The sequence below is a fragment of the Varroa destructor genome, unplaced genomic scaffold (assembly GCF_002443255.2).
Source record: "Varroa destructor unplaced genomic scaffold, Vdes_3.0 BEIS01000006.1, whole genome shotgun sequence".
NCBI classification, from domain to species: domain Eukaryota; kingdom Metazoa; phylum Arthropoda; class Arachnida; order Mesostigmata; family Varroidae; genus Varroa; species Varroa destructor.
In genome coordinates this window covers 6,773,833-6,799,870 of record NW_019211459.1, presented here as the reverse complement: position 1 = coordinate 6,799,870, position 26,038 = coordinate 6,773,833, and the positions used below count along the sequence as shown (strand labels likewise).

The following is a 26,038-nucleotide window of genomic DNA, read 5'->3' as shown; positions in this document are numbered from 1 at the left end:
GCGTATAACGCAATTAGGACAAGAAACGGAACGCAGTCAAGCCTGCTTCTAGGCAAAATAGACGTAATCTTAGGCCAAGATACTGTTTTATACAATGGATTTTTGCGAAGTGATCGGATTTACTCAGGAACGTGGGAATTCTCAAGCTAATCTTCGTTGTCTACCAATGAAGCAAACGTGGATATTTTTCTAACGGAACGAACATGACGAGTACAGAACGCCCAAATAGAGTACACTCTAATTCAGTACTTTATAATACCATAACCAGCCGCTATTATTCAGAGCTAGTTTATAGTAGAATCGAGATTGAGATCGACAATCGTCACTACTAGAGTCATTGCAGAGGAAATGTGCCGAGACAAAAATTCGTTTTTCTCGCAGTACATTGTATCGGGAAGCCAAATGAATCGAAATTTTACCCGTATACCAGATTGCGTCTAGCATAGCTCAACTCAGAGACGAATAGATCGACAATCGTAGCGAGTACCGAATGCTGGTCGTCGAGTTTGTTTGACCAACGGCCTAACTGACGTAGCCGTTAGGCCTATCAAGTGAACAATACCACTGGAGAGCTGAAGGAAGGTCTCGAGCCGTGGATGGAAGATGGATCCGTAGCAAAGGAGGTCTCGTCGGCTTGATATTCAGTCCTATTTACGTAATCGCCAAAACAAACATTGATTTATTTAATGAGGGAAGACCGGCATCACCAAATCTGGAAGCCTGCACGGCAACATCCCATTGTCTTAGTTGACCTTTTTCTATGGCCTGATTTCGCTGAGACCAGTACGGAACGAAACAGGTGGATGGTCTAGATATGGTCTTATTTAAGGACTGAACGAACGCATTTCGCAGTAGAGGAAAGTATTGTCACTTAAGTTATTAAAAGTAAATACATTGTTTTAGATATTTGACTTGATCATACCATACACGTTTCGGTTTACCCTAAAAACGTTCATTCGTCTAGTGTTTCGTAGCTGTCACAAGTGCAGTTGTAGCGACATCCCAAGCAACTTTAGGGGGTGCTGTGGTTCGGTATGATATGGCTGTGTGTGACTTACGCTCCCGTCACGTATTTACTGTGTGCTCTTAGTCATGGTACGAGAGTCGCTGCTACTACTGTTGCCGCCGCCACGGTTAGAGTGACAGCCTGTACATGAGTTTTCGGCTCAATATTTCTTTTTACATATCCTATTCATACTGTTAGCCATGGCTGCTAATTAAGACGTCTATCCCTCAGGTTTCCCAAGGATTTACCGGCGGTCGCAATTCATCTGTAGCTGTTGTGTGACCTACTAGAAAATCGCAGTTCTATATGGCATGACCAGCCTTGATCAGTGTTGTCACAGATTCGATTGTTTCAGTTACACTCATATGCAAGGTAGATCGTGTTTATGTATCTGGCAACTGTGATCTTGATTATTACTGCGGTCATCATTAGGGACTACGTTAATGCTTGCACTTTTCGCCATAGCAATCGTCAGCAGCAGCAGCAGCATTGGGCAGGATCATTCGGTGCTAAATGGCCATCAGGATCCCCGCAAACAACTACGTCTGTTCGCGTTCTCGACCAGCGATAGCGATAGCAGTATTAACAATCACAGTTGGCAACGACGCACGCAGAGCGACCTAGAGACATAGAGCTTATACCGAAAGAACGAGAGAAACAGACAGAAAAGCTACTAAGATAGGTGAAAATTATAGCTGAGAGGGTACGCCGAGTAACGTTTTGAGATTTACGACACGGGAGCGGCGTCTAAATATGTCACCGATATCCTGCGAGCCGCAGCGTCGAACCGTGTCGGCGGTTTGCCGTTTCTGGTCACTGGCACCATTGTCCGCACCAAACCAGTATAAAGTCTAACCAAGTTACCATAGGCAACCCAGCCAGCGACAGCGTCACATGGCAATGTCGACGAAATGGAAACGAAACGAGACACGAGGACAAGTCGCTTTAAGAAGGATTCAGGTGCAGTTGTTGTAGTCGGTAGAGCCTGCGCCACTACGAGACGTTCGAGTAGAATAGTGAGCAACGGGCGGAAAACTGTGACTATGCGATACTTCGAATAATTTGATGTAGCTCGCATGTAAATACGTGGTCCCGTTCCCGATCTTAGAGGTCCATATGTGTATGACCGGTTTTTATTGTACTGCCTATTTTTTAGCATACGATGTTAATATAACAGCAGCATAATGCTAATGGAACACGATCGTCGTTTTCGACATATTGTTAATTTTTGTTGTTGTTGTTGTTGTTAATGCTCAGCTAAAAGTTCTGTACTCTAACCAAGCTAGTTGTTTCGCCCAAAGCTACACCGAGACTCGGCGAAACGCATTGAAAAGTCGATTATGCAATCTAGCATACAACAAGTCCTACTTCATAATCTATATATATATATATATATATATATATATATATATATATAAAGCAAACACTGGGCATAGATCAACAAACAAGATTAAAATGGCTACGCGTACCCTGACGCTCTTAAAGATGCAACTAATGAATCATCAATCAAATGGAGTAATTAAGTTCCTCTTAAAAAGTAAAGCGCTTAAAAACAAAAGCTACCCGCCAGTAGCGATCAATGATGCAAGAGTTATCTCTACATTTGTTTTAAGCAAGCGTGCTTGATCTCTTTACTTGCCTACCATAGGCACGTTGCCTAAAACCTTTTTAACAAGGTAACAGTCATAAGGGCTGCACGCTTTTCGTCTTTATAAGTGTTTGTTTTTGCGTATGGTATCCAGAGGTTTGACTTTATTACTACGAAATCATCACACAAAAACGTGCATGCGCATAGCGCTTTACTATCAAAATATAGTAGATACTATAATTATCATTTTCTCTATATTGTAACACGGACCAGATTAGATTAGATCTAGCCTTCCGTAGGCCATCATCTACATATGCGTGTCCTTATATAATAAAGGTGCGTACGCATTGAGTAATGCATAGTCGGTCCGGGTTGTCTCATATTATACCGGCTGGATGCCGGGATTTTGAACATGTTGGCAAAATTGTGAAAAAATAAGGTAATTTCACGCTTCTTCCCTCCTGCCATCCTACACGATCACCCACTAGCGGATTACTGCATGTCGCAATATCTATCTATAAGCGATCTTAGTCTCACTTGGTGCGGTATTTTTTTCGAGCGAAGGGATTCGATAGCATTTGTGCACGGTGTGTTTTCAGCTACCAGCCCTGCGCTGTCGTGGCCGTATCTTTTGGCTTGAATGGCGTTTGCGGCATTGGATTTCGTCGACCGGTGAGCGTAAGGAAAGCAAGTAGCGCTGCATACTAACTCAGTCGATAGACAGACCAACATACTTGGTATTGTGAGCTGAGTGATCTTCAGCATTAGTCGTCTAGACAGGGTCCGGAAAAGTGGGTCCTGCCCACGGCCGGCCTGCCGGCCGGCCGGCCGATCGAGAACCGGAGTGGGATAGCTTTATTTATGGAGCCACCATGTGGCGCCACCCGAATGGGTTGCTGACGATGCTGTTGAGGACAGAGCCCCTGTGGTAGTAATAGCACTATGACTTTGGCACACAGGAACCCGATTTTAGCAGTGGAAATCAGGAAAGGCGGGAATCGCGCCTGCCAGTCTCATTCCTTTTGGCAGCCACCGCCCCCTAGCCACAGGCCCCAGCAGATCTTGTGCAAGGAGGAGGCGACCCAGCCAAACCGACAGCATCCTAAAACAAATGCCTCAAATCTTGTCATTCGACTCCTGCTCATACTAATGATCCCCAGCGCCCCTTACCTCATTCTCCCTATTTCTTTGCTTTGTGTATGATATATACATGTGTTACATGAAATATACACATGCATACACAATAGCAGTCTGTATGTGTGCATGTATGATGGTTGTTTCCTGATGATGAGACTGTAAGTAAAGGCAAGACGGCTGGCCTTTAAGGAACGAGAAAGAAAACATTGCAGGACGGTTAGCTAATACATCTGTCCGAACGACTGAATGGAGGATATATAGACAGTAATGTCTGTACGAGGGAAAAAGTAGATTTTCAGATCACTATACGTCATTGTTGTCTAATTATAAACACTCTTTTTTCTGGCTTTAGCTCAATCCTTGCCTACCGCTAAGCTAAACAGGTGTATTATAAAATAGCAGTTTATGTGCTTTGAGATGACCATGCTTCATCTCTGTTCCATACACAACAAAACGGTATCCACTAAAATTTTGCAAACGACGTAAGATGGCGTTATGGCTATTCAACTGTTGCTTTACAGAACCATATTATAAAGATAACTAAATTATCATGACAATAAAATAGGATCTTTCTTTTTACAGGTACGTCGTCAATCCTTAAACATAGGAATCTTAAGGAATATGATAAAGGTAACGATCTTAAAGAATAACACATTAAATAACAACGAAAGTCAAACTCTGCCAAAAAGTGGTTTTTAGTGACCTCGTAGATTGAAATCGAATTAGAGGCAATCGATGTTTCTCTCTAGAATACGGTTAAACATATGCATATATTCCCCATCTTTAAGTTCCACATATGAACGGTTCGTAAACTTATTCTTTTACAATAGAACGAACTGTGGTTCGCTGCTGATCATGTGAGATTATATATATAGCGCTATTGCTTTCCCTGATACGCTAGGAGATAAGAAAGGCCAAACTTCAGTCGGACACATTGAGTCGGGTTTTCTACCAACTCAACTATCATTGAACTCCTCGACCTTGTTGGTATAGGTAAGGCGCTCACTGCAGGCCAAGACGACAGGAATCGACAAGCGATGGTAGACGATTCATAGGCCGTACAACTCTGCTGATCGAATCGACTTGCCCTGCCCACACTAACTGTCTAGTTTCCAATATAAGAAGGCTCAGACAGGGCCGTATGGTGGAGGAGGTATGGTGGCGTGTAATGAGGTTGGCGACGGTGAAGCATCTCGTAAATCTCTACTGCTACTACTACTACTGCCGCTGCTGCTACGGGAAGCGTAAGATAAAATTAAGTGTACCTCCGTGGTACAGCCCTCTCTGAAGAGTGAACTCGATTGGGGAAAGAATGAGAGGTGTTACTCGGGAAAGAGGGGTGGGGGTGTCGTGACGTTTTGGGACAAAATCAGAGAAGAAAAACCCAGTTTATAAGGGTTATCGGCATTGATACACCCTTGCTATTGCTGGTTGTTTATCGAGCTAGAAAAAAGAAGACCTCTATACAAAAGAAGTTGTACTGTGATATAGTTGAGAAGATGGAAAGGCGCGAAAAAAAAACAATTTCAAACCAGGACAAAGATAAGGTTAGAGAGTAATATGGTGCTGAGGGTTTGAAGTCAACGATGTCATATCGCAATCAGAGATTTCGTTTTTGTTCTATCCTCGCAAACAAAGAACATACGGTATCCATTGACCAATGATAGTACTATAATATTAGCCAAGGTTACGTTTGGCGGCGTTCAATTTGCTGATCTGCTGTTCCTTTCAACGGTTCCCCTGTCAGCAAAGCAGGAGGCCATAAGATCTGTTTCTGCTTCGTTACTTAGAAGCAAAGGGCTTGGCCGCCAGTGCGTTTGGATAGTGTTATTGCTTGCAGCATCACAATGACGTCACCCTGAATCGTCAAAAACGAGTCTTTGCTCCGTACGTTTAGCTGAGGCTTTTTACGGATTGAGAAGATGGCCGTGTTCAGCGATATGGTGGTGGCTATGCAGGAAAGAATTGAGAGAATTCATACGCTTCCAGCACTGATGCACACAGCCAGCGCTACAACGATTTAGTCACTTCGTCTGGTTCGTAATTTTTTTTTCTTCTATCGCTCGCTTTCCGTGTACATGCCCATGGTAGTTCTTGGCATTGCCAACGACCGACCGATGACCGAAAGCTAGGGCAGCCGACCGCCTTTACTTCCGCTTGACGGAGTTGCTTCTCCTCAGCAGAGGTCCCCTGGAGAGAACGGACTGAACCTGACACGGCGTTTTCGCAAACGAATCGCCATGACCGATGTCCTGCTGAATACACCGCAGAAGCAGTCTTGACAAACAGTACTGGCCGCATCACCGGTCTTCGTCCTCCAACAAACATCGTGAAAGGAAGGGAACATACGGTAGTAACAGTAGATGCCGTCGATTCGAGAGATTTAGTCGACCAGTGGCCATACTTGCTTGGCCTGCAAATTCAATCCACGAATGTCGAAAATTGTTCAAAGAGAACCAGCACTCAAAAGAACGGCGACAGTGTAGGGGGTGGGGGGTATAATGTGAGGCCATATTGGGCAAAACGAAAGCCCAGTCATCGGGGCAAGAACGACCAACGCAAACTGCATTATTACTACGGTGCCTGCCTTCTGTTGGCCGGCCTAGCGTAATCCGGCGTCGCGACACCGTGCAAGCGTCGTCCAGCAGATCGGGTAGGGGGGTGAAGGTGGCGCTGGAGAAGAAGTCCGGCCAGCAGCTGTGGCAAGTAAAGACGCTAGAAATCGAGAATCGCCATTGATACCGCTACGACTCGAAAAACATCGACCGAAAAGCAGAACTAAAGTAAAAGGGTCAAAGAAGAGACTGAGGAAAGTTTGTAGGAGGAGCCTGCGACAGTAGGGGGAGCAACCTCACGACCCGTTGACGACAAGTTCAGCAGGAAAAGGACAGATCGCCGCCGCTGTTGTTTGTAGCTGTCGTGCTTTTGCATCATGCTTACACTGTACTGTTTTGATCGACCTCGGTTAGGCCCTTCCACACACCACTCATGTCCCGAACGTCTATCGACGGGCCGAACGCTGTTTCCATGGAGGCTTCGGAAACACCGTGTCGTCGGGCGTCGTGATCGGCGGCGGCGGCAGATTTTGAAGCAGAGGTTTACGGCCCGCCAGTCGCCTGATGAGCTGGACGGACAAATACAGAAACGGAGGCTAAAGAAGCGCAGTAGCAGCAGCAGCACAAAAGTGCGTTAGCCTAGGCCACGATGGGCGGCCTGACGTTTAAGGGAAGCAAACCCTCGAAGCAGTTAAACGACGCACAAAGAAGCAGCACGAGCGCAGGATGTGAGAGAAAAATCAAAAGTGCACATGAAGGCCGGTTTCGTTACTCGTTTGAATCAAATCAATGGCGGCTGTATGTTTATTGCCTGCCTTTCCGTTCTGCAGGAAAACTTTTCTCCAGCAAGGAGAGTGTGAAGGAGAAACCACACATGGAAATTACCAGGAAACCTTAAAAAATGAAGGTAAATTGCAACTCGGATAGTGGTAAAGTGCCGGTGGCGACCGCTTTCATTTCTAAACGATATCTTTCGTTTGGGTGGATCAATCGATGCGTCGATGATCGATGCAAATCGATCGGACGATCAGGAAATCTCGAAGAAACATCAAAAGATGGCCTGCTGATATGATAGTTCGGCCATTGGAAGTAGAAGACCTGAATAGCATGGGAATAATTTCCAAACACAGTTCTGTCGTTCCTACAGCTTAGACGCGAGCCATGTTGAAACGTGATTTTTTACATGCCTTTTTTTTCACTTGTCCTCGAGAGAGACCAGCTAACGGCATGACCCGGCAAAATTCAAACGAACGACAGATACACCTGACAAATATGGTGGATAAGCAGTTTCAAACAAGTTGCTAATGGACTCGTAGCCAAAGTGTAAAATTGGATAACGGCAACTCGTACTTAGCGTACATAAATACTAGCAGTTGAATAACCTCACCGGTACCATAGCACTTTCTGCAGAACTCTTCTTGAATACTTCGACTCGATCCTTTAGAAGCGGTTGATTGCGTTGAGCTAGCAACGTGTAGGGCTTTCAGCGGCTCCCCATTATGCAGGGGCGATCTGAGGTTAAATATCGATTTCGGGCAGTTTAGTCGCTCGGATTCGGTGATCCTTTCGCTACTTGACGGTGGCGCCCAACGAAATGGAATTAAGGAAAATGGAGCCGGGCGAAGGGGTGCACCATTGGGCAGTGGAAAATATGGAACAAGAGGGGGTACATTGTACGCTCTCTCACTCTCTCTCCGTCTCGCTCGTATCCTCCACTTCTCGTAGAACGTGCCGAAGCGCGCTGAACTCTACTAGAGACGGTGCGGGTCGCCGACTAATAGGGAGCTAAGCGCGTTTTAACTGTTAAGTTCGCTAAGCAAAGATCTCGGGAAGCTCAGTCATGCCGTGCGATAACCCTGCTTCTATTGGAGCTCTTTTTTTTTAAACAGTGAAATATATTGTCCTTTGGACATTTGCTGCTGGCGTTGTTTTTGTCAAAAAAGACTACGGGTTTTGGCTCATGCGTCAAGTAAACGGATACGATTGATTAAAGAAAGAGAAATGAAACTATTCATTTAATATATAGGCATATTTTGTATTACACTCGACCTATGCAAAGAGAAGCAATATCTATCTAATCAACTGCCGGTTCACACGCAATAATACCCGTGTTCAACGTTGTTAGTTCTGTTCACATAACGTTTTTATGATAAGTGATATAGTATTTTCTTGCTCGAAGCGTATTCTCCATCCATTGCTGTGCTGGTCTGAGTATTTCTGCTAATCGGCATCGTCCTTCTCTAAAAGATAACCGTCGTCAAGCCAGTTGTGATGATATTGCATGCATCAAACGAATCTCTAGAGAGCTGGTGGATTTTGACTTTAGCAGCGCTCCGTAGTCGTTGGGTCGTTCCTTGAAAGCGCCTATTCCGGCGACGCCACAGCTGTCATTTGATAGGCGCGCCCCCGTCCGCCGCTGCTTGTTCGTCTCCAACGAACCTTGCCCCTTAGGACCATAAAGTACGCCGACTAGCAACAGGCACAGACAAAGCGTGCTGGCATAACACAAAAAACTGCTGCTCAGGACAGCTTCACGCACGTCGCGCCCTGTCTGAAAGACATCGAAAGAAAGCGTGGAAGCAGGTCTTTTTGCTGTCGTTCGATGGATGATGACTACATCGCTTCTGGCTATGTCAGTGATAAGGCCATTCCACCATCTCTATATTTACGCTATGGCTGTAGGCAGATAAGCTTAGCTGACATACAGCAGCGGCAATAACTACATATAAAAGGTAAACATGGTTAAAGCAACACTATTATTTCGCCGCAGCGTTTGTTGGTCTAGCTAGCTATACAGCGAAGGCATTCTGTGTTGTTTTGTCTTAGGTCCTGCCGTCATCGTCCATCACCCGTCATCATCCTTTAGGAATCATTCTTTGTACGCCAATGAGGGAATTGAGACGTCGACTAGTTACTGTTGTCCTGTGTCGGGTGCCTGACCTTACCTACTTCTTGGTTGCGAAGGGCTGTGCGCGCCTAACTGAATGTAGTTCTTTGCGTGGGCAGATGTTCGTTATTCGAGCGTACTCGAATCCAGTCCACGGAACAGTGGCGTCGACCGAGACGTCAGCCCACCGACTGCGTAAGAAACAAGCGTCATTAGAATGCTTTTTCGTCCTTATCGTCAGTAATAGCAAAAGTCGTCTGTTTATTTTATACAACGCAAAACCGTAACACATAATGAGACTTCATACATTGGACCCGCCGACATCAAAAACGAAATGTACATCATGTTAACTTTAACATTAGCAATCGAGATGTATATCAGGTTTTCTCCATTTAAGGAGCTGACGTTCAATCTTTGAGGAAACACTGATTGGTAGTGTGTTGTATAGAGGCTAAGCAGCAAGATTCAATGGGACCACTCATGCGTGGCAAAGGAGTAAAGTGAAAATTGATGTTATAGTGAACCTGTATAATCCTTCAAGAGCGGTCCAATGAGACCGCATAACTCGTCGACTGATCATCCCGTTCAGCTGGGCCTCATCGACTCTGCAGAAGACATTGAAGTTTGTTTATAATCCATGTGCTTTTCCCCTTCGGACGAAATCTTCGTATGAAGCTTAATGAGCTAATTAATCTGCAATAGTGTGCGGCATCTCATTTCTACCTGTCAGAAATACATATCAAACACTCGAGCAAACAGCCTCCATTGAACATCTGATATCACGAGGAAGAATCAAATGTACCATTATTTCATTTTTGGTAGGTAACGAATTGATGCACGGAACCCGCCATCTACCCGCCCTCGTCTTTGTGTTGCAATGACGCATCAGACAGTCGTAAAGCGGGCCGTATACATGACAACTGCTTCATCGCGTTCAATACAATCTTGCATTTATCCCGATGAGCTGATGTCCGCGAACAGCTTTTACCGAGCCAAGGACTGTGTTCCACATATGGACAAGAACGTCTATCTTTACCAGTAGAATATCGAAACATTATTGGATTGGTGTGCACCCTGCGTGTATTTTTTTGCTATATCTTTGTATACATACGATACGCAAGTTCATGACGGTAGGTATTTTCTAGGAAAATTTAATAAGTGTAAAAATTTTACAAGAAAAATAAATCGAACGAATTTCTTTAAAGTAACTTATCGTGACACATAGAGATTGTCGGATAATACGAAAGACAACAATAGGGGCAACAATTAATTGCAGATTAGAAACATCGGCGATTCATTTTTCCATGACTCCTAGCTGAATCGAAAAATGAAAAAAACTGAACACAATTAGCAAAGGTTCGCCAGCGTCTTGTGTTCTCGCCATCCACGGCATCATTTTCATCCTGTAGTTTACCTCCGGTACCGGAGCTAGGACAAGATAAAGATAGAAGCCTCAGAACTTGGAAACCATTCCTTTAGTGTTTCGGGCTACTATAGAATCCATGCCTCTGTGGCTGCTGTTCCTTTGACGACGAGTCGCGTCGGATGAGTGCGGGGCTGTTTCTCGCATCTGAGTTCCTTTTATGATTTATGACTGCTGCCTATACGAGCCTATGTCCAGATCGAAGGATCAGAGTTCGAAACGGAGCTCTGGGCAGAGCCAAAGCTGTTCTGAAGAGGAAGGCTCCGTAGTGTGGTGGTACGGTGCCGCCGGTAGGGCCCAGCGATCATATTGGATTTTCAGCAGCTACAGAGATTTCAACTACAGGAGACTGAGCAGCCTAAGTCTGAACCTGGCTCTCACCCCCATCCCCATTCCCCTTCGTATGGTTCGTGTAGCGGCACGTTTGGGTTCGGACTGCCTGCGTTAGTTTTGGCTGCGAGATGTTCCTTGCAGGCATTCTTATGGGCCGTCCCGTGCCTACCGATGACTCTGTCCTGCCTTTCCTATTAACCATGTCCTACCAGGAGCCATAACAGCACAGCATCAGTTACAGTAGTTGAATTAAGAAAAATAAAGATGTCACCTTAGCCCTCTGCGCCATTTAGTCACACTGTTGCAGCGATGCATAGACGTATTGATTGGTAGACTTATCAAACATGATAGAGGAAGAACGTCATACACTCGCCGAAAGTTCTTGTTATTATTAAATTGGATTAAATCATCGGTGACAGTTATTTCATTTCGCTATTATTGGACAAACGTTTCAATGAGAACTGGTCAAAAAGCAGAAAGATGTGCGTTATTAACGTTTGCCCGTTGAAAACACGAGCTAGGTGGAGTAAGTCGGATATAAGAAGCTTGCACAAAGGACAAAGGCTACCTACAATAACAATAAGCATACGTTCGCACATTGGTGGGAGGACTATAGCGGCAAAGGGATATCCCGTTAGTTTCGAGCTCGACAAAGACAATAGCAACAACGTCATGGCTTGAAAAGTAGAATGTCCATTGTAAATCGAAATAATTATAAGTGTATCAAGTCCCGGTCAATCTTAGAACCAGAAGGCTGACAAAATGTAGCTACATCAACATACGTGTACTTCTTACGTGCATTGTCGGTGTGTTTTGACCCCTCTATAATCAATTGCGCGATTCAGCATTGTCTGTGATAGTCTCCGAAGTCGAGCTCAGCGCCTGTCACAAAGGACGCCTACTATATGGTCGATGGTTCGCTGAGTCCTTTCCACTAGTCGGGCAGCGTTCGAGGATTCTTATCGTTAATAGAATGATACAGATGAAGCCTGTATATTTCTCCCTAGGAAGACTATTGTAAGCTGTGTTTGCTGCTTCCCGCAGCGAAGCTACCCGAACATCCCCACATACTCTCGCTTCATCCCCCCTTTACTAACCTCCAACAGTTTAACTACATTTAGTACATAAATGTATACTGGCATATATATACATATATATATATATATATATATAGTTTGCCGTAATAGAGACCGTCGTCGAGGCCAGTATATTTGCATAATGGCGCTACGAATAGTAGGCTCCAACAAGGCAACACCGAAAACGAGACGAGGGAAGTCCCTTTTCCTACACACTGCGAACATGATATACCTATCAGCAAGGTTGGTTGGTGCGCGATGGAGCTACTGACCTAACGTAAAACTCGGTGCGGAAAGTAACGCTATCATCTTGGTCGGCATCGATGTAGGTCAATACCCTGCCAAGATGGCCACTGTTAGCGCTCGAGACCCTTCCACTCCCACACGCCGTCTCATTTGGATCAAAGTATAGTACAGTACAAGTTAAGGTTTCGCTCTAATGTAAAACACTTTACAATTACTAAGCGAATGATAAATGAGCTACCATAAATTTTAGAGTTTTGTGAAATTTAAATAACAGTAATGTCAAACAAAGAATAAACGTATTCGAACCAAGCTTTCAAAAATTGTAGACATAGGTATTTTGTATCCGTAGACTATTGTGAGAAAAAAAATACTAAGCTTTGCATTTATAGGATTACTTTGGCTTAGCAAAAAAGCAGACGGCAAAATGCATAGTAGGCTGGGATCAAAAGCAGTACACTTTAAATTAGATTTGTCTATTGTTTTAGATTCGAGTTAATTTTCGGCCGACGTCCAATGCGCAGATGTGGATCAACCAGGCGCGCGTATAATAGAAACGGATTCCCTTAGAGAATAGGCAGTATCGTAGAATATAGAATGTTAAACCAGATCCGCCCGTCGCGAGCAGGCGTTCGACAAACATCACTTGCGTAGAGCGTGTCCAGTGAATGCGAATGCGTATTTCGAAAACACGGACGTAGCTGCAATCATTCGTCTGATAAAACATATTTGCTGCCGACCGGATTGTGGTTTGAGATCGCCATTAGCTAACTGTTTCCCTTGTAATGTATACCACAATACAGATGTACACAGAGAAACATAAGCACCTTTGTGATATCGAATGGTGCGCAATTTCGATTCTCTGATTCATATTTACGCGCTTGGTTCTATCATCAGTTGTAGATAGAGCATGTAATGAATGGGACAATTGCCTCTGAAGGGGAAAACAATTCAATAAGCTCAAGATTAAGAGCTATTACGAGCAGCTGAGTGAACCAGTATCGTGACTGTAGTCAGAAAACCCTTAGTAGACGTGACTGCTTACTCTCTTTCCTTGTGAGTGATCGTAGGGCAAAAAGGGGTTTTGGGGGACATGCTACGCGGACACCGATATGTGTCCCCGTTTTGTGCTTCTGTTCGCTAGACCTTCTATGTGACGCAGAAACCCGCCTAAATCTTGTTTTAGAACGGCCCCGAAGACTTGCTTTTTTCCTTTCTCCCGGTTCATTCCGGTCCCTTTCCCTCTCGTCCTTCCTCTATGCTTCTTGCGAGAAGGCAAGCGGCTGAGCAAACGTGTCAATATCAGCTTTTTCATATTTGGCTATCAGAACAGAGCGGGGTAGTAGCCAGGACAGCTCATACCTAATCACAAACGTTGGCAGGACACACAGACATACTAGGTAACTATTATTTGAGCCAGCGTGTTGCTGGATAGCTTGAGTCTAACGCGGTGGCAATGGCGAGACGATGATCGACTCCGGGTGCTGGCGAAGAAGCTCAGTAGCCTGCCTTCCTTTCCTCTCCAGACTTCTGCTTACGCGAGACTCCTACTTTTTGCTCAGTTTGTCTAAGTTAAGCCTAGTTGTTTCATGTTGTTTAGGCGGGGAACCAAAGCTCTTCTATTTAGCTTAGGCGAAAAGAGTGGGTCTAGTTTGTGTTCGGCGCGGTTACCTTTCTGTCATGGTTTAAAGTTAACCAGCTGATTAAGTATAATTTAATACGAGTAAAAAAACCAAATGAAATAGGACGGCTATAAGAACGTGAATAATTCCTGCAATTTTTGTGCAGTCTAAGCATATGCACGTAGTAAATAGGTGCTATGAGTGAGAGAAGGGCTTATTTGGAAGCTGTGGGGTAGATTGCAACGATTTCGACATAGATAGATACTACTGTCATTGTTACAGCTTAATACTATAATAACCACACTACTATCAATATAAATACTAACAAGGACGTCCACATTTAAGCAATGCAACGATTAAATATGGACATCTCGACTTAGAAAAACGAACGTGTTGTTTTTTCCATTCTGTTGTCCCAGTGACCAGTGTCTTCGTAGCTCATAACAAATGATTCGGATCGATAGAACGCGACCGCGGCACACTAGCGCCACTGGGTTAAACGATACGATAGCCCTCGAGAAAATGGGGAAAGGCCTCAGCTCGTGTCTCAGAGTGAGTCCACCGAACGGCCACTGATCCTCTGAGTCGTCGTGTCCGCTGCTGTAGACCTACGCCATCTATGATGGATTTGTCTCTATGACGTCGACGGAGTAGTTGTTCAACTGCTGTTGCCTAAGCAAATACACATAGTTACATTCTTCTCCTTGCCCCCATTTCTCCCTGTTTTTCGTTCGCATTCGTTCGTTCTCGTCGATGGTTGGTCCCTCGTCTTTTAACCTCCGTTGTTTCGGCTGTTGCTGCTATTGCCACCACCCATGTCTTGTGCAATATAGCGACAGCCTGTGGCAATATTAATGGGCTTCCCCAGCTTTACGCCGATCCTAGCCAGCTGATTGAGCCACAAATGCCGGTGGGTAACTTCTGTTAGCTGGTCGGATAACCTTTTGCACTAGCAGTTCCATATCTAGTGCCACCGATGATCCAACTAGGACAGAAGGTGATGGCGGGTGATAGCGTTTTCTCGTACCTGAAGTCCGAATTTGACGAGGCGAAAACCCTTGCAGGCCACAGTTTTACTCAGTTTGTCGAGCTCAATCTAGCAGGACTTAATAATAGGGCATTCAAGGCAAAACCCCCATCTACACAGCATGTTAATGTCTTCATAAATTGTTAGGTTCATTAAACACCGTGTACTATAATCCTCATGATGTTCTATGCTATTGATTATGCAATGTAAACAGTATAGAATGTACTAGTAGAAATAATTAATTGTTTGTCAAGACATAGGGGTGCCAATCAACTTTTCTCTAGCCGTCATCCAAAGCAAGCTCAAGGAACAAGCCGGAGGAGATTGACAAAAATTTAATCTTCTGGATTGGTTAACGATCTTCTTTCATTAAGTTATCTTCTGCAATGGAAGCAGTGCGTTGTGTGTGCGTCAGATGAGAAAGTGGGCATTCAGTAGTAGTTCATAGGGCAGCAAAAAGCGCAACATCCGCACCAGCCTGTGCATTCCTAGCAAGCTGTTATGCCCCCTCCCTCCGTGTCGTTTACAGACAGAACCTCCTGAACTATGCCCCGCTCCCGAGGCTGCCCTATGGCTCCAGCTGCGGCCGCAATTAGTGCGAGTCGATCTGAACCAACTCGCTCAACCCCAAGCTAAAGCTTGTTGTGCCTGACATTTTGTTTTCTCTTAGAGTAAGTAAAACACTGATATCCAGAGAGAAAGGAAGCCGAACGTCTAAAGCTTCCAGCGGCGCTGGCAAGCAGTGGAGCACATTGCGAGAATACCGCCCTGTTTTCATTACTGCGAGCACATCTTACCGATCATCTCAGATTGGGCAACCCCTTAGACTAGCCCCCAAGTACAAGCAGTACCTACTCTTATTGCCTAAACTAGTTCTGCTCCAGCTGTCTTCCTCAATCTATTTCTGCAAAGTCGCATATTGTTATAATACGTTCGTGTAGGTGACAGTTAGGCAAGCACAAATCCCTAAATCGTTTACAGCTTAACATGGTGGATTTAACCAGTTATGCGGCGGATCATCTTCATCTGACTTACAATTGCATTTTGTAATCTACCAGGAGAAGAACAACGGCAACACTGAAGAACTAGCCGCACACTCTACAGCAGAAACCAACCATATCTTCATTTTCGACTTTTGACGTAATCTGTGGACTTTTATGAGTGCTTTGTAACAAGCTATCGTTTTGATGTTGCTTTCTTACACACAGCAGCTCAAAATTAAAATGTATCTGTATTTCCTATCCCTCTATGATAGGTGATAATCAGTCTACATAGATAATCGTTTCATCATGCACGAGCATGCACTGACTACGGGGCCCATAATAAACGCTGTAACCTCGACAGAAAAGCAGCACATTGTCCTAATGAGCCGATCGCGCTTATATCTTACCTAGAATAGATTAATGCTGCAGCAAGCGGAGGTTTCCAAAAGGCACCAGTTGAGCCCTACATCTGCGCGCGTAGACAAACAGCGGTGAACCGATGTCTCATAGAATTAGCATTAAACGCTGGGTTTTGTAGGCAGCATAGATGACCCATTAATTGCATTTGCTTCAGGGCATACGGCATAGGATGAATTTGTTAGTATATGCCTCTAAACATCGCTTACAACCAACTTAGTAAATTTAGCATTAACAAGATAGGCGTGTCTGACTATTTATTTAATTGGTGTCAGACTACAATAAACATGAACGCTTCTTCTAACTTACATCAGAGACAACACTTCCGCTATCTTGTAACAACGAAAAAGTTTAGCGACAATGCCACTAATATCAATCACGAAATTTTTTAATTTAACTTTTAATTGTACAGGGACGATAAATGAATAGAATTTCTATGTATAGCTTCAAGTTATTAATACATACATGCAAATTTAATATTATGCATCCGTAGACGAAGTCGTTCTTTTAGCTTAGATTGATTTTCGTCGCTTCTGATTGATGTGACCCTGTTTCAGATCATCTACCTCTGTTCTAACTCGCGGATTCACACACGACTGTTAATAAACGCTAGTAGCAGTAACCACCCACTAGGTAAACTAGTTATACTGCTCAAAGCCACAGTAACTGGCCCTACCAGTTTAGCCTTAAGTTGTCTCGGACACGATGGGCACCTTCCTGAAATCAGCCCGTCCTTCCAGCGATTGTACAATAGGCAAGACTACGTTTCAGCTGCTCCGGCTGTACCCAAACTAAACTCCACTCCGACAGAACGCTTTCATTGCCGTATTGACCATTGTCCGACCTTAGTAGTGCCGACCATGTTCAAGATTTTCGAAAATCGACTACTGACAATTCCAGCTCTATTTTGTAGCTGCCGGCAATTCTTGCGGTTCCGAAGTCATCGGGCGATCAGCCAATCGAGGATCTATGCTGCCCTCCTCGAAGAGGCAGAAAGCACTAGTTCAACTGGATTTCATGATCTCGGTGGCAATGTGATGGCGGCGATCACCCATAGCTCAATAGTACCAGCAGTAGCAGGCAGGAAACAACAATAATGGTCAAGGGAAAAACGCTCACGGTCTGCGCGTTTGTCCACGCGGCAGGATCGATGTTAAGGCAACCCGAATAGGTTGTCACTACAGCGCACCACAAAAAATGCGATACCCTAGATTGCCATTACATCCTGTCAGTACCCCAGCTACTTCGTTTGAAATACAAGGCTCTATCTAGCTAGCTTGTGCAGGCAGCTCAAGTGGTAATTGTCAAGTACTGTGTTCTTCTAAATCCACTTTATAGGCACATATATGTCGCTATAAGTAGGTAAACGTCGCTGACGAACCGTTGTATTACTATGCTATATTCAGACAGGCGAATATAGCAGAATAAAAGTCGCAGGGCTACTACGTGCCGTATCGTTATTGAGCTGTCGTCGTACAGTTATCATGTAATTGTGGCCGTTTGCTCAACTAGCCAAGGTCCCACGTTTATGTGTCCAGCGCAGTATACTTTCAGATTTGGCCTTCCATTACGTTGTCAATAGCCGTTCATGGTGTGTATATATGAGAGGAAGGATAACAATGTCATATTACCTGCCTAATTGCGTTAAGCTAATCGTGTAACTAACGTTCGATAGCGCATGTACATGATACGAAGCGATTACGAACCTGAAACGGGAACACCATGTAACAGCTAGCCGTCTACGTGTCCATTGTCAAATATGCAGATTCTTTGAAGACCCTTCACTTTCAAGGCCGATAGCTCTAATACTATACTGGCGAACAGTTGTCACCTCAGACTCTCTGAACAGCTCTGCACAAATCAAATCGGGTCAGGTAACGATGTTCTATCCAGCCAACAACAGTTACGGTCAAAGAATTATACATAGGTATACGTAATGGAGAAGGAAGGTCAAAGTCTGTCACTGTTAAAGGTACCTCCGTTCGTTCTCGTCAGCGCTTACCTCGTAAAATCAAAATATGGCTGACTATCATACACAGAATAGTACGCGATTCGATGACATTCGCCTGATGAAAAAAGACGTAGATCGAATAGTTTTGAGAAGTCGATATAGCGTTGGCTGGGCTTTAGGCTTAGGCACAGTGCTTCGTTAGACTTAAATGAGCTTTTTGCAGTTATCGTTGTGACTCACCTCAGCCATATTGACTTAGCGAAAGACACATGCGGACAACTTGAGACAACGAAATGCTCTCTTAATCCGCATGGTAGATGTAAACGACGATCCAGATTAGAGGCTTTCCGGGAACGAGTGCACGAGCTGCATAGCCAAGACAGGCGTTACGGCTGAAATACTCCACCCGAACTTGAACTGGCCCGTTTTTAGAAGTAGATACGTTGAGCATTTGTCCGCCCTTATGAATACTGCGCAAAAACTGTTGCTCTAAATCGATCTTTGCTGAGATGGCAATCGTTAGTTGGATACGATGTGTTGTTGCGTCGCCTCGAGCAGGATTCGATCATGCTACATAAACGATAGTTTTTAGCAACGATTGGTAAGGTTACGTAAACAGCGACAAAAAAAAAAGTTTTTTTTTTTAACATATTCGTATTCTGTGAAATACATACAATGTGGGGACTGGATAGAGTTCTATAATCGGCGTCGGATGAATGCCCAGTTATTTGCACTAAGCTATTTATGGTTCTGTTAAAACTTTACTAAATGAGAAAGTCACAAAGCATGATAATCATCTTTGTATCAAAGTCAACCCTATCAAAGGAACACTGCCAGTATGCCCTATGCCGGTTGAAGGCCTAGTCCTTTTTTACCAACGACACAGCATAGTTAAGACGATTCGGTATCCCCAGTGCTCATAGACCGCCATCGAAACGTACTGAATCCTGGCCCAGACACAAACGTGTCTCCGGGTCCCCGAACAGGTAGGTCGTGTCTATCCGCTGGCCTGAAATGCAACATGGAAGTTATTCTCTTACTTTTTCTAGCACTGCGCTCGTCCGGCCTTGATGAATTTCTCTAGCGTGTCCTCGCGATAGCTTGGCGGGTAGCGTATTTAGCTGTGCTGTAGATTCGAAACCATAGGGAACTAGTTCGTGCTACGACGACGTAAAACTCAAGACAACCTTGTTTTTTGTCTTCGGCCGTGAGCGAATGATCTTCCGATCTTTTTCAGCTGTCCACTTGACTCTCTGATTGAAAGCTTTTGTTTTGTATCGACTCGATTTGCACGTTGCGACATAATCTGCATACTTTATGCGTGCGTTTAACCAAACGTCCCTTGGTCTGATTCTATCGAGCGGCATATGGTGACGTACTTTATTTACTGCTGCTGCATTTACAGAGGATCAAAGGATACACTGTTATAGCAGAGATTAGCTCGCGGCATACGTCGTAGCTAGTGGCGCAGATAGAAGTAGCTGCCACTGTTCATAACTGGGATGGCTGTTTGCTTCATTTTATAGCGAAAAAAGCTAGCGCGACAGGGGAAAACTACGCGAGCCGTCATGTAGGACCTGTCCTATCAATAGTGAAGTTAGGAGAAAAAAAAATGGAATTATGAAAGTGATAGATATAAGTTCGCGACCATTTGGCACTGCTGCATTGCAGCTCGCATTGGCAGCCAGTATTTGACGTACGGTCCTGGGAAAGAGGCAACTCAATCGGAATATAAAATATACCACTTAATATACTGAACGTTAAAAATGTTTATGAGCTTTGAGTGTTCACGTGAGAGTTGCCATAATTCATTCGCTGTTGATCAACTCTCACCAAGTTTATCATAGGAAAGCTATAGTATCGCTATAGATCGGCTTAGTCTAGTCTCATTGATGGAATCAATTGTTGTTTTCAATAATTCATCATACGAATACGCCTGATATAAGATGAGAATATTACATAAATGGGCACCGACTCATTGTTTGGCCCACTAACCCAGTCTCTTTGATACTGGACAAGCTTTGGAAGGGCCCCGCACTGAATGATAATTACTGGTCCTAATGCGAGCACGATATCATTGCTTTCTAGTGTTGGTCAATAAAATCAAGTCAATCGGCCTAGCAAGAAAAATAGGCAAAAAACATTGACAAGGCCATATTTTTACAGCATTTTCCTCTTTCGGGCTTGGCTTATTTATTTTAGGGTATTGTTTAGTTGATGATTGAAAGCGGACTTCGAGGGGTCCGATGCACAATACCACCACCTATTTGTACCAAAACATAATCTTATTACTCTAGGCCTTACGTATTGTTTCGATCCGACTACAATTATAGGCTAAGGATATCTGTTCGGAGCCTAATTTGTAATGTACATAGGTATTAGACGCAGATAACATATCTGTTTTACGTTCTTATCCCTGAAATAGAGCAGCCTTGATGCATTTATTTAGATACGCGTATCTATAATAGATTAGAGTTATCGTCGGTGGATGTCGCTGGACTTTATCGAAAGAGCACACTTTGTTATCGGCGTCTAGAGTGAGACGACGTAGAAGAATGGAAAAAGTACACTATTACCGTCGTCGCCGCCATCGCTGGCGGACGACCGACAAAGCGACCGACCGAGGGACGAGTAGGGAGCCACCGCGCTGCGGCGACGCAGCGAGGACGAATTCGATGGATGCCCCTCCTCCTTTTTTGCCCTCCGTTGTCCTCCCCCAACGCGAGTTAGCAGCGCCGAGGCGCATCGCCCGCCTAGCTATCCGCCCATCTCCGCCTTGCCATCGGCCTATCGTCTCGTTTGCCTCGGCGACCATCTCGCGCGCGACCTACCCTGCAGGCTACTGCCAGCAGACAGCTCACCGACGGCAGCGGCCCCTGCTGCCTATTGTGAGGGCCAAGCAGGACAGGGAAACAGGGAAGCTCGCTCGGTCCCTAGATCGGACAGCCAACAAGGAAAAGGGCAGGCAGGGAAGCAAGGAAGCAGGAAGGCTACCAATAGCGTGACCGTCGTAGCAGCAGCGGCTCTGTCTGGGGCGAACGAGCCCGGCTGGTCGACTCGAGCCAGCTAGTCGAGGAGAAATCAAACCGAGCAGCGGCAAGCAGAGCTATCTGCTTCCATTATGTCTGTCGAGAGCGTATGACTCTCTCCCGCCCTCATCCACTCATCAGCCGCCTGGACGACTGGCTTCCCGGCCGTCGGGCTGCTGCTGCTGCTGCTGTCGCCGCTGCCGTCCGCTATCACAATCGATAGACACGCAGAAGAGACACAGACGTTACGGAGACTCCATGCGGGGCGCATCGTTAGTGTACAGTTGTTCTGCGGCGTGACAACACAGCGCTATGCTGCTGATAATGGTGATCGTAGCCGACATCGTCGCGGTCCGCAGCGAAGTTGTGGTTCTTATGTTATTTTAGGCTCGAAAGCTTGTTGCTTTATAGTAAGGCTGCTACCGGTAGCAGAAATGATCTTCGAAGATGTCGTAAAGTGTGATGTCCTGTTAGTGCTGATGGAACTGCTTCAGTAAGCTAGTTAAGTGTGGTGAGATATGTGTCCTACGTAACGATGAGTCTGCCAGCGATCGCCAGTCAGTTAGTGGTCTAAGAGGCATCCGATTTAATTGGAGACGGAAAGGTGACAAAAGCAGAGGACCCAGTGACGTTTGGAATAATCATCGCATCACTGCGTAGTCGTCGTTGCAACTTGCCTCCTACTCCGTAACGGGGCACATAGTGTGTGCAACACTGCCCAGGGTGTTGGGAATTTTTATTCGGTCTTCGTCATCTTTTGCTATCTACAAGACAAAAGAGGACAAAAACAAAAGCCGCGTCGACCAACCCGACGCAATAGGAAATAGATAAGCGAAGGCCTTCTGCGCGTCATCGGTCATATTCATTGCCTAAACGACGCCAGAGATTTTCACCGAGTGCATGTGCGAGCCGCAATCGACGCTATCGGCATTACAACAGCAGACCAGATTGTTATAACCCCACATCTCGTTAAAGCATTGGTATATGTATACTCATGCTAATGTGCCGCGAGAAGCCTCTGCGAGCTTCAGCGTTTTTCCGTGTAGATGTGTGCGTTCTCCATGGAAGTGTTCATGTGCAAAGTACGATTGTGTCCGTACGCAATCCGTGAAATAACCGTAGTACGAACCGATTTCCAATGCCTCATTCATCTGTGACGGAAGTGATGGAGCTCGTGACCAGTACAGCGTTGATGTGTTGAGCGATCCAAAGCGCACTGACGTTCCTTTCTGTGAAGTGTATGAACGCCAGCTCAACAGGCCATAATTAGTGGTCAGGCCGTGCGACGATAGCTGCTGAGGGCTGGTTCTTTCACTTATCACGCGCTCGTCGTTTTCATTACTAAGCTATTTCTGCTGATGGCTATTGTCACTACAACATCGCTCGGGGGATGAAAGAAAAGAGTGATTGTGAGTTGCCACAAGAAGCCTTCCCCTGTGGGCGAGTGTGTACGAATTCTGTCATATCTCGAACGGCGAGAGCGCGAGGACGACTGCCTGTTTGACAGAAAAGCCATTATTCTAATAATCACAATAATCGTATAGGCACCTTCACCCTTCTCGTCGAGTACACCGTGACGTTGCACTGCACATTACGCCTACAACGATCTCAGAAAAGCCCTCACGAACGCGACTAACGCCACAGCCGGACGGAAATCGTTCCATGAAACGAATCGGCTGCATTACCAGGAGTGGAAGATGACCGAAGGATAGGCGTGCTGTTAGTTGCGCATCTATGTTAATTAATAACGTATGCATTCATGATAGTTTTAATTTTGCCGCAATATAATTGTATTTGATATGAGAGAAATCCGTACAAGTGGGCTAGAATCATCACTGACAATGTCCAGTTGTGAGTAATGGCCCGCACCCGGGATTGAACTCAATTATCAGTTGAGGTTCTGAGATGATTTTTCAAACAGCGAGAGTAGTGAGGTGCAAACTTTCTCACAACATAGTTCCTTGTTAATATTCTTAGCAGCAACGTGGGTAAGCCAGTCTAAGCCCTGTTTCGCTCAGTACTTTATTGTGCTCCATTATCATGCCATTGTTGCTAACCAAAAGAAGCCAGATGTAATTTGTTTTGTCCTATTTCATTTTATCCTACGTTTGTTAAAAGGAAAAGCTATAGAACAGCAGCCCCGTGCCTGCATGCATCATCAGTATCACCAATACTCGTATATATCGGAAAGTCTAAATCTTTGTTCGCTAGCCAGTTTGTTGCCAACCAAAGCACTGCTTAATCAAAGTAGAATAACGATGCCGAGGGAGGAGCTCTATGAAGCGATTCGCTTTCTGTTTGCTATGAAACAGTCAGTCGGTTGCACATCTCCTCTGCTATTTTCCTCCGCCGGGTCTTCGTTCTCTCGCGCGTGGGCGTGCAATGGGGCCCGGCCCATCTCGAACATCCCACAGCCCTTCGCAGTCGCCATCCATCGCGGTGAAGTGGAAAACTCGGTGAAGGAGGGGGTCACCGGGAGACGGGTGGGGGTAAAGGCGGGCGTGATGGGTGCTTCACAAAGGGCGGCAGCGGCAGCTGCGGCGGAGGCTTCATAGGCCTGGGCGGCTTCTGTACGTAGCATGGCCCGCTGGACTGCTGATGGACCCCAGGCCATGACGGGGTTACTGCTATCGCGATGGTAGTAGGGATGGTGTCGGCTGCCGGCCGGCGGTGGGCTACGGGCCGTGGTGGTTCCTGGAGGCGAGAGGACCGCCTCCAGGCCTCAAGCCCTCAGCGAGGCCATCTCATTGGCTGTCCTGTGTCATCCTCCTCTCCCATTGGAGAAGAGCTGCTTCATCTCTCCGCCCTCCCCCCTCGACTGCCCGCCCGAGACCCCCAGTTTTGTCTTCAGGTCAAAGCAGCCCGCTGAACAGCCGGCCACTGGGAGCTAATGGAAGCAACTGGAACGCGTGTTTTGGTCCACCGTCCCTTGGCCATTCGCTCCGCTGCCATCGCGGCAGTAGAGCCCGCGGCAGTAGAGCCCACGGCCAGGACAGCATTGAAAAGAAGAAGAAGAGGAGGCATTTTTACGCCATCGCCGCGTTTTTATGGCTTCTCTCGCTAACCAAGCAGCCAGCCACATGACTAGCAAAACCCCTTCGAAAGTGGCGGCTTTGTCGCAGCCGCCGCCAGCTCTCGTTTGCGTGCTGTCCGTCAGAGGGGCAGCAGCTCGACACAGACCGGTAGCTAGGACCTCCGTCCATCGGCAAAGTGGGATGATGGAATCCTACAGAAAGCATAGTCGAAGCGCTTCGGCCAATGAAGAAAGATGCACCCCCTTTTGCCGTTTTGTGTCAAACCCCTTGCTGCTTTTTTCCGCTCTTACCATCGTGTTCGCCACTGCAAGAGGTTCAACCTCATTGGGCGGAGTTAGAGGGTCGTTGAAATAGGGATGGATCAGATTGAAAAGCAGTCCGATGAAGATGCCGAGCGCGCCCGCTTCAGATACGGAACGGCTCGTTGGGGTAGATGTGTCTGGTGGGAATAGCTATTGCCCACGAAGAAAGCGGACTTAACAACTCAACAGATACTTGGTGCTTTGGATCTTAGCATATAGAGAGAACATACTGCTGGTATCCAAATGTCAGTAATGGCTGATGCTGTTTTGACGAATAAATTGAATAAAAGATAAAAGCATTGCAACAGCTATGAAAACTTCATCATCAGTCGTTGACATCGCACAGCAGTCATCACGAAGCGTAAAGTAGTATGAGGTATCTTCTAGTGAAGGGTGAAGTTGCAATATTCATCAGACGGTGATAAAGAAGGCAGCATGAACCTAAGGCGGATAAGGCTTTGCTATATATTTAATGAAGACACACTCGGCTGTCGCAACATAAGCAGGGGTAACCGATGTTAAATTCGTTCGGCTGGTTAGATCTATTGAAGTAGCGCTGAAGTTCATCTCTGTACAAAGCCGATTATTAATGCCTGATCGTAATTAACAGTTTATAGATAACATACGTTTGATGCAGGATATAGGCGGAGGTTTATTGCACACAATATTGTTGTAGTTCAAAACTAAAGACCGCATTATCTAGAACATGCACCCAAAACACACCCTATTGAGACCGCGTCATAAAGCTTTAGCGTATAATCCCAATATTGACACTTATCAAAATCCATGGATTTTGTTCGTTCACAACCTTGCTCTCGTCAACATTTACAACAGACTAAGATTTGGAAAACTTTAAAATAGCCGATTTCAGCTAGTCAAAAGCCATTTCAATCTTATTTATTATAGAGTCGGACTCAAAGGACAAAATTGAACTGTATGTTTTGTGTAAACAATTTCTTCCTCGTCCTTTTGGTTCTAATTCTCATGAATTCCTGTCACTGATGACGGGGTGTGGTTCAATGGGTCTTAGTTCAAGGAATACATACAAATATTATTAAAATGAAAAATGATTGCTATTATTGACATTTTTTCCTCATTAGAGGAGGTTTTGGGTCATTTTTTTCATAAAAGTTTATCACCAAGAGTTGAAATTGGTACGGTATGATCATCAACAAAGGTAATTCCTTTTAATCTTTATGAAATCCTTTTAGTAAATAATGTTACATTTGTTTTTTTTCTTGTTAAATAACATTATCCTTGTATGGCTACATTTATTTGCTGGGTCCTGCCGGTAAATAAATATCATGTAAGAGATAACACAAACTATCGATACGTTAGCACGGAGCGCTTCGAAAGTCCAAAAACAAACAAGATTTAATGAATCTTCGACTTTTGCCTATGTCTAGCTTTGCAAGCGTATATTT

General features: G+C 45.2%; 1 protein-coding gene across 8 annotated transcripts in view; it reads left to right on the top strand.

Annotated features, from left to right (window-relative positions):
• Positions 1–26,038, top strand: part of LOC111252225 (uncharacterized) — a 180,061-nt gene that overhangs the window by 53,188 nt on the left and 100,835 nt on the right. For 4 of the 8 annotated variants that reach the window (XM_022809702.2, XM_022809700.2, XM_086993743.1 and 1 more), the window contains exon 1: positions 21,407–23,026. The exons of 2 other annotated variants lie outside the window; for them this stretch is intronic. The gene's annotated coding sequence lies outside the window, so the exon portion shown is untranslated. Of the gene's footprint in view, positions 1–21,406; positions 23,027–26,038 lie in introns of those variants that run through there. 2 more of the 8 variants (XM_086993747.1, XM_022809701.2) reach the window with 1 other exon arrangement.